The sequence below is a fragment of the Herpailurus yagouaroundi genome, unplaced genomic scaffold, assembly GCF_014898765.1.
Source record: "Herpailurus yagouaroundi ecotype Mexico unplaced genomic scaffold, PumYag 100, whole genome shotgun sequence".
Lineage (NCBI taxonomy): Eukaryota > Metazoa > Chordata > Mammalia > Carnivora > Felidae > Herpailurus > Herpailurus yagouaroundi.
In genome coordinates this window covers 82,967,687-82,977,670 of record NW_024412391.1, presented here as the reverse complement: position 1 = coordinate 82,977,670, position 9,984 = coordinate 82,967,687, and the positions used below count along the sequence as shown (strand labels likewise).

The 9,984-nt window shown below is 41.2% G+C and overlaps 1 long non-coding RNA gene across 1 annotated transcript in view; it reads left to right on the top strand.

Moving 5' to 3' along the window:
• The first annotated feature begins 2,463 nt into the window (after positions 1-2,463).
• LOC121028874 (uncharacterized) overlaps positions 2,464-9,984 on the top strand; it is a 161,223-nt gene continuing 153,702 nt past the window's right edge. The window contains exon 1 of the long non-coding RNA XR_005789477.1: positions 2,464-2,621. This is a non-coding gene — a long non-coding RNA (uncharacterized LOC121028874). The remainder of the gene's footprint in view (positions 2,622-9,984) is intronic.

Below are 9,984 nucleotides of genomic sequence, written 5' to 3'. Positions count from 1 at the left end.
GACTTTGCTATAGAAGGGAATGATGTAAAGGATCAGTCACCACCTAGAATCCATGCTTTGGAGGTAGTAGTTGCACCTGTGTTCTATTCTAGGGGTGCAGTAACCGCTGAGCATCCAGCATGCTGCGCACAGTGTCATCAGTGCATACTGCTTGCTTTGTGTTTGGCCACAGGGAACACTAAGTTTTAGGGAGCTGTCCTTGGATCCAAGCCTGATTCTCTAGCTCTACTATACCAAGCTATCTAATATCTGTTAATAAATTCGCTTTTTGCAAAACTAACTCAAGTGGATTTTGTTTGCAACAAATAATAACACTTTTCAAAATTGTAGAAGTACCCTGTCCCCTACCTCTCAAACAAGATGTTCTTCAGCATGTCAAATAGGAGCGGTTTATGTGTTTCATTCACGTAGCTCTGTTTACTAGACCTCAGCAGAGTAGCTGTTTATTTGATATAGTGTGGAAGTTTTGCTAATCACGAAATAGTTAAATGCCTTTTACATCTTTCAGGACTTTTGTGCCTTTCTATGCTCATCACTTAAATAATTTTTTCATTTATCAAATATATATTGAGAGTCTTCTATGTGCTAATCACTGTAATAGGTGCTATAACTACAGCAGTGCCTGATACAGACAAGGTCTCTGTGCTTATACAGTTGAAAATCAAATGAGGGAGCCACTTGGGGCAGCTGGTTGGCCCAGTCAGAGGAGCATGTAACTCTTGATATTGGGGTCATGAGGTCAAGCCCCACGTTGGGTGTAGAGATTACTTAAATGAATAAAAAAAAACCCTAAAATATAAGTAAGCCAGTAAGTAATGAAGCTGATTAAAAATGTGATAAGTGCTTTCAAGAAAATAAGCCAAGCGATGCAGTAGAATAAAACTGCAGATGGATGAGACATCACCTTATCAAATATATTTTGAGATTCTACTATGTGTGATGGATGAGACCATCAACTACAAAGGATGGTCGTAGAAGGCAGCTAGCAGACATGTAAAGTTAAACTTTTACATTTTACATTAATAAGTCTGCTGTTCCCATTCTCGCCAAATGAGGCACTAAAATGGAAATGCTAATTCACAAACAAATCTTGGTCTAATTTTCTTTAAAAACAAAGTGTTTTTGCCATATGGTATAATCTCCCAAAAAGCACAGTCTTCACTACCAATGAAAATAGCCCAGCAGGTACATAGAAATACAGAAGCCCATGTTTCATTAAGAGACTCAGTTCTTTTCAGCTTTGGCTTTCAAGTTAATAATACCTAGATTCAGATGAAATCACTAAGGCTTTTCTTGTAGATTCCCAAGTACATAGGAGTCCATCCTATTCTATGGGTGTGACTGCCTCGGACACTGACCACATTCTATGTTCCAGGGCCTATGCTAAATACAAGGAAAATAAAGGCCAAGCCTGACCATGCAGATACCAAATTCAGTTTCCACCTACATCAAGTGTGTGATTATTGTTGTGGAAAGGATACCTATCCTTAAAAGCCTTGATGGAAAGCCCTGGAGAATTTCTCAAGAACCTGTATAATTAGTATATTACAATAGCAGTTGATTTCTATCTTGTTCTCACATTCAGAAACCCATATCCAAATTCACATTCAAAGTCTTAGCTTACTTATGCCTCTCTTTTCTTCACCTTCCACATCTGGTACATCAGCAAGTTCTGTTGACTCCACCTGAGGGTCATGTGGAACTCTGCCACCGCCACCTGCTCTGCCACCATCACCTCCCAGGTCTCTGTCATTTTTCTGTGGTCACTGGTGTACTGGTGAATGTTTAACAGCCACCTCTGGAGGCTGGAGAAGCCCTGCTCTGTAGCCTTTGTTGTTCTGCAGTATAAATACTCCTGCTGTGGCCAGTTTTAAGCTACCTACATGAGTCCCACTGAACGTGAAGTTGGGAAGAGAGGCACAGTAGCACCTGTATTTCCCCACTACAGATAAAAAGATACACATCCCTTCAATGTCATAGATAATGGTTAAATGGAGTAAAATAGGAAGCAATGACTTTTCATTATTTATGAGCTTTGCTTTCAATATAATTTATTTAATTGTGAGTATATACCATTTGATTTTTACATAATGGTTGTGTTTAACAAGAGGTTCACAAAATTGCTAGAAATTTGAGTCAGTTCTTTGGCTTCAGCACACCATGACTTCCTGTCTCAGGCTCCTACAGCCAGTGATTGCCCCCCCCAACCCCCGCCACCTCCCCACCCACACTAAGATGAAAATTTCAACTTTTCACCAATGACCTTCAAGGCCCTTCAAGGTCTAGCTCTTCTTATCTTTCCAACCTTACTTCCTCAACACTCATCCCTTTGCTTAATCCTCTGCAACCACATTGACCTTTCTGCTGTGTCCTCAGACACACCAAGAGCAGCTCTTCCTTAAGAATTTTGCACTCATTAGTCACTCTCCCTGGAATGCTTTTTTTTCAGAGATTCACGGGGGTTGCTCACATTATTCAAGTCTCTCGCTACTCTGTAGAAGAGTCAGCCTTCTCCATCAGCACATTCTCTTGCATCTCCTGCTTTGTTCTCCCCATTGGACTATCACTGTCTGGAACTTAATATCTATTCGTTGGCTCCCTGGTTATTGTCCTACTAGAAGGTAAGTCTTATGAGGCAGGGCCTTTTTCTTTTTCATTCAATTCTGTGTCCCTGGGGCCTGGAACAGCACCTTGTCCCAGGAGGGCACCAAGCCTGCACATTGTGTAACACGGGGTGAGGAAGGGGGGGAGGGGTCTCATTCCTATGGTGTACTTTATAGGTGGTGTCCTTCTGTAGAGTGCCCTTCATCTAGGATAAATCAGTGTTCAAAACACCTTCTGTGAATGAGTGCTCTCGGCCAGGCAACGCACTAGAACTACTTGTATTTTGAGCTGTAACACTTCAAACAGTGTGCCAGAGCCTCACGTGCCTCCCTAGGTTGGAAAGGATAAAAGAATCTTCAAGATCAAAAATCACAAGACTGAGAATAATGGTTTGTTGTCTCAAAAGTCTCACTCCCAGGCATATTTTCATGATAATTGCCTTATAAACTTCTGAGTCCTAGAAGCTCTGACAGTGCCTGCCCAGCTCCTGAAATTTGATTGGATAGACACTGAAGCTCTCTCTGATTCTGGCTTTGAGCCTTTTGGCTTCAGGACTAGAGCTCCCTTGCTGGCTCACTCGTTCTCTCTCTATCCGTCTGTCTCTCTCCCTCCCTCTCTCCCTGTCTCCTCCTCTCTCCTTTTTCCATCCCTGAGATGAGCCACACATGCCTAAATCCCCAAGATTTTTCTTACTGTGCCTTTGGCAGTTGCTTCCTGTGTCCTGGTTGTAAATGGATGTTTCATTTCTCTTTCCATTCATAGCTCTTTGGCTCTCTTCAATGTTCTTTCTAGAACCTGCACCCCACTTTGCTCCAACTGTTGTCTTCTTCCATGTTATGGATCTCTGGGTAGGGATTTCCTTATGCCCTACTCACATCTGCCCTCTCCTGGCAGCTATGATGTCATTCATGTGAACCTGACTTTTAATTTAAATATTGACTGGGTCTCCAGGTGTTGTGCTGTATGTAATGGGCAACATGTTTGCAGTTTCTGGCTTTGAGGAGTTTGATGGGGGATACAGAGAAAATACCCACAGAGCAGACAAGTCAGTGTTTTCTCCAATGGAGTGTGTGAACTTCCAGGGCCTCCTAAAACGATCCATCGGGATGCTTGAAGAAAATGTCAGAACCTGTCTAATTCTATTTCATTCTTTTAATTTCGGTGTTTGTGTGTACCAAGGCATCTTTATTGATTAGGATGTGTTATCAGAAGAGTTTGAAGACCCCTGTGCTGGATAACAATCCTACTTATACTTTAGGACTATGAATCATTTTTATTGCTACTGCCTGAGCAGTCATCAAATTCTTCATGCCCTTTCAACTGTGGAGTTCTAACTAGACACAGTTTAATTAAGGTACAGCAAGGGCTGAACAGTGCGGGATCACTGTATCACATCGTGTATGTGATCTTTGCAGAGATAGTAACTCCTTGCGAAAAATCCACTGTATTTTAAAAGTCTGCAAATGTTACCTTTGTACTGCTTCCAAGTGAAATGATATGCGATATCACTGAATCAGTTAAAATGTGCTTCCTTTGAATCATACTTAAAATAATTTTGATACTGTACATTCTAAATGTTAACTTGTCACAAATCACATTTCTTAAGCACTTTTTCTTTTGTGCCGGGTTGTTGTTTGTCAACTTAGTATCATCCCTATCTCTTGCCAGGAGAGTTCTGGTTTAGATTTTGCCAGTCAGAAGAATTTGACATTTGGAAGGGGAAATGAGAGGAAAAGCCAAAATTCCCCGGTAATGGCAGTGGACAGAAGTGGGGACTGTTGGCAGGCCTGAAGTTGTCAGGCTTCTGGGTAAACTACCTAAGGCTTTAGGGGCGGCAGGTGGCTGAGATGACAATAGCTTCCCTGCTATTCCAGGGATTCCTGCAATTCCTTACATTCTTGCTCCTCTGGATTTCCTGAAAGCCAGTTGAAGTTTTTGCCTGATCTTCATGTTTCCTACCCTTCCAAAAATTGTGTAGGTTTCTAATTTCCTAAATGAAATCCCCACCTACTTGAAATGTCTCCTGTGGTTTTCATTTTCTTAACTGAACCCTGATTCATAGACTAGTTCTGGGATTGCATCCGAAAGAATAAAACAAGGGTAAAAGGATTCTTTGTGTTTCATGAGTGAAACAACTCAACATTTTAGAGATATCAATTGACTCCCAAATACATAATTTCATTGAAATTTCAGTCAAAATTCCAGTAGAGGTTTTCTGGGGGTAACAAAGTAGAAAGCTGAAATATACAGATATTGAGATGTTCGATTTTGTTCTCTGCTCTTGTTACTTTAGTCTATTTGCAAGTACCACTTTTTTTTTTTTCACGCAGACTTTGTAAAACCTTGTAAGTTTTTCTTCCGTGGCATTGCCTTTATAGACCTTTGTTCTTCCTTATATATTTTGGAAACCTTATCAGGTCCCTCGCCTTCTCTTCCATTCCCTCCCAAAACACTATAATATGCATATATTACACATAAATATTAATATATACAAACTTGGCATAGAATAGTAGACACTTACTAAAATAGTGGAGACAGTATGGGGTCTCACATCAAGTACAGAAATAATCTTCAGTGGATTAAAGACTTAAATATAAAAGAGGAAAATGATAAAGGACAAAAACAATGTAATAGAATCTTTAAGTCCTCTGAATAAGGGAGATGTTTTTCTTAAAAAACCTAAAAGAACCCAGTGCCTGGGTGGCTCAGTCAGTTAAGCGTCTGACTTAGGCTCAGGTCATGATCTCACGGTGTGTGAGTTTGAGCCCTGCGTCAGGCTCTGTGCTGACAGCTCAGAGCCTGGAGCCTGCAGCCTGCTTTGGATTCTGTGTCTCCCTCTCTGTCCCTCTCCCACCTGCACTCTGTCTCTCTCTCAAAATAAACATTAAAAAAAAAATAAAAAATAAAAGCACAAAATTCGACTATTTCAAAATTCAAGATTTAAGTTTAATGAAAAGGGCACCTACTTAGGAACACATCATGATAGAACCTCACCCAGGTCCCCAAGGAGATGGTGTTCATTACAGTGTGGTTTTGGTCACAGGGGAGTAGTTGCCACACAGGGGCCACCATTACACAACAAGATGAGTAAAACGTGGAGGATATATCCTGAGAATATTAAGCCGTAGTTAAAAGCTAGGAGATTAATGTATATATAGAAACATGGATAAACCTTAAAAACATCCTGGTAAGTGAAAAATATGACAGAATATGATTTAGCCCAACACTATTGTAGAATCAGGCTAACTCTGACTCATTTTTTTTAACATGTACCCCGTATGTCAATTTTAATATGGAATTCATTCAGGTGCCTGAGAAAACCGAATCCGATTGCCTACTTTTGTCAAAGCATTAAGAATAAATTCTGCTGCTGGATTTTAAACATTAAGTATACCACTAGGTCTTGGCATAGTGCATTGCACACAACAGGCCGTTAGTAATAAGCACTGGTGTGAGCTGGTCCTACCCTAAATTATCTTAAGATTTAGACCTGAATGAGTGCTAGCTCTTACTCTATAAAGACACAATTGGTAACTCATGTCGCTTCCACAGGTGTGGGATTGGCTGAGTTCCCAAAAGGTGCCAGAAATGTGTGAGATTCAAGATAGTTGAAGGGCATTTTTCATTTTTGTGGAGTTATTAATCCTCCAGTTCAGGAGCTGACAAACTAGCGCATTCAGCGCAGACCCCGCCTGCAGCCTCATTTCACAAGACTGTGAGCTTAGGATGGTTTTTACATTTTGAATAGTTGTCACACACGGACCTCAATAATATTCTTGATTGTGCCTCTTGGCCTGCAAAACCTAAAGTGTTTATTATCTGAACTTACAGAAAATATTTACGAGCCCTTGCTGTGTGGCTCATCCACTCATTGGGTAAATATTTACTGATACATGTGGTGTGCCAGGTGCTGTTGGAGGTGAAAGTGGAACAGCGAACAAAAGAGACCAAACATCCTTGTTTCATGGAGCTTAAATCCTAGGGGAGGGAGACTGATAATGAAAGTCAAAATAGGGAGTGTCAGAGCAGTGCCACAAGCAGCGATAAAACAGGGGAGGGGAACAGGGAAGGCAAGAATGACATGATTATGGAAGCATGGTGTTATTTATTTATTTTAAAGTTTATTTACTTGAGAGAGAGAGAGAGAGAGAACGTGAGTAGAGGAGGAGCAGAGAGGGAGAGAGAGAATCCCAAGCAGGCACCATGGTGTCAGTGCAGAGCCCAATGTGGGGCTCAACCTCACAAACCATGAGATCGTGACCTGAGCCGAAATTAAGAGCTGGACACTTAATCAACTGAGCCCCCCAGGAGCCCCTGAAAGCATGGCATTAATTAGGAAATATTACAATATATAGCTTTGACTAAATGGTTTATATTATTTGTTGATACAACATAAGCAGTTTTCTTTTTTTAATTCTTTTTTTTTTTTTTTTTTACATTTTATTTTTGAGAGAGAGAGAGAGAGAGAGAGAGAGAGCGAGCACAAGTGGGGGAGGGGCAGAGAGAGAGGGAGACACAGAATCTGAAGCAGGCTCCAGGCTCTGAGCTGTCAATACAGAGCCCAACATAGGGCTTGGACTCACAAACTGTGAGATCATGACTTGAGCTGAAGTTGGATGCTTAACCGACAGCCACCCAGGCACTCCAACATAAGCACTTTTCTGAGTCTTTGGGTGGTGTTCTCACTTTCGTGAGACTCCACTACAATAAATTTATGAGGGTACACTTACCTCTCTGGCCTTGCCTGGCCTTTGCAACATCTTCTCATTCCGAAACTTCTTGTTATTGACCAGTCTTTGTCTATTTTTTTCTTCAACTCACAGATAGACATTGGTGCTTATCAAAACTGCTTTTGGTGAATCTTTCCTGTTCTCACCTCCTTTTCCTTAAAACAATGTTGTTTATTACAAAAACAAAATATAGCAGGGAAGTTAACACCCAAAACTGTGACGAACTTCAGTGAACATTTTGGAATATAACCTTAGAAATAGTTTTTTATAAGTAACACACACACACACACATACACATATCATGTAACTAAAGTGATATGAAGATGAAAAGAGGGTTTTTTTTTCTTTTGTTTTTGCTTTATTTCTTTGTAAGCCAGGAAATGTAGAGGTAGGAAATTACTGGCATTAGTTCAGTGGCTGAAAGATTTCAAGGCAAGTTCTCTGTGTGTCTTTGGACCTTTTCCTCCACATAATCTCAAAGTAGCTGCTGTAGTTCATCCATTTTATACACAGCCTATACAGGAGGGAGGAAAAAGGGGAAAGGAAACTATATTGGTTTCTTTTTTTTTTTTTTTTAAGTTTTACCTTGTTTATTTTTGAGACAGTGTGAGCAGGGGAGGGGCAGAGGGAGAGAGAGAGAATCCCAAGCTGTCTCCGCACTGTCAGTGCAGAGCCTGACTCAGGGCTTGATCCCACGAACTGCAAGACCATGACCTGAGCTGAAATCAAGAGTTGTACACTTGGCCAACTGAACCACCCAGGTGCCCCAACTATACTGGTTTCTTATTGCTGCTTTAACAAATTACCACAGACTTAGAGACTTAAAACACAAATTTATAATCTTGCACTTTTGGAAGTCAGAAGCCTGAAATCACTTACAGCCTGCTAAAACCAAGGTGCTCACATGGCTGCATTCCTTTTGGAGGCTCTCAGGAGAATCCATTCCTTGCCTTTTCCAGTTTCTAGGGGCTTTTATATTCCTTGACTCATAGCCCCTTCCTTCATCTTCAAGCCAATGGCCTAGCTCTTCAAAACTTTATCTCTGATCCCTGCTTCTTTTATCACATCTTCCCTAACTCTGAGCCTCCTGTCTCCCTAAGAACATTTATGATTATGTTGAACCTTCCTGGATCATCCAGGGTAATCTCCCCATCTCAAGAGCCTTAACTTAATCACACCTGTAAGATCCCTTTTGCTGTGTAGGGTAACATGGTCATAGATTCCGGGGATAAGGATGTGGATATCTTGTCAGAGGGCATTATTCTGCCACTCACAGAAACCAATTAGAATAGGTAATATTTCTGTCAAGAAAACGGAAAATTCCCAGAAGTTGCTATCAGACTTGGGCTGATACCTTGTTGCTCAAAGCTATAGCATGTGGCCAATCTTCAGTGACAGCTTTGATGGACTCCAAGGGGAGCCCTGTCAGAATTTCTCTGAATTTGCCCATAATGACCTGACTGTTATACTCCCAGTTGATCAGTCCCTGCATGTGGGCTACCCCAGGAAGTGTGTGACCTTGGGCAAGACAATGCTCCACAACTTTGACACTTCCTGAAATAACTGACAGCTGGAGGCAGTCTGCAGACAGCATTCCCAGGTCTGGGGCAATATACCTGTCCCTGAAGGGGGATCCGGACAGTGTATCATGGTGTTGTGGCAGTCATGATTTACAAGCTGAAGTAGGTCTCTAGGTATTGCTGTGGGAAACTGTCCACACGTAACATGATGTAAATACAACAGTGAAGAATGTGAGGTTTTGAAAACAATGAGGTGACAAGCATGGGACCCAGGAAGGCTAACCTCCTGCTTTATCCCTGCCACTTATTCCCACTTTTAAGTTCATGAAGGAGTGAGAACCTCAAGGAACAAACATAAATCTCGCATAAGATACCACTCCTTTACCACTACTCTTGATCAGTCTCGTAATGAAGAGCTTTCTGGTAAACTGGGCTGGATTATGAGGTTTATATCCAAGATTAGGTGGGGTCTCTCCTCAGAAGCCTCAATCTTATCACCTGTGATCCAAATGACAAACTTTGGAGCACATAAATAAGAGAAAAGAAAGCAAGACTTTGGATGCACTCCAAAGTCCAGCCTTAAGGTCACCACACCTAAAGAAAAGTAGCACAAAGAGGGTGTCTAGGGAGAGAGAGAACCATGTGCATGACCTTTGACTTTGACATTGACGTCATCAGTGTCACAGAATTAGGCCCATTCAGGTTCGTATTCCCCTCTCCCAGAGAAGCTGAATAGAAGAAACGTTTGATCAGTATGTACAGTATTACCCCTTTTGTGGGTAGTTTGTGTATGTAAATGTATCATGCCTAGAACAAAAATCTGGAAGAATACATACCAAACATTTAAAAATGGATTTTTCTGTGGCCTATGGTCATAGCTGGAATAAAGATCAAATCAGATAAGGCCCCTAAAAGATCATTGGAATCAACCAGAAACATGGCAGAAGTTAATTCCATTTTCCACACAGAACTCATTAAGTAGAGAGATGTCTCATGATGACTGATGTCCATCCTACCTGTTGGAATAGTATCCTTGGGAATAAAACAGTGAATACCATAAACAGATTTCACTTTCACCAAGCCACTCCTGTCAAGAAAGGGACTATATGTTAAGGATTATCAGGACATAG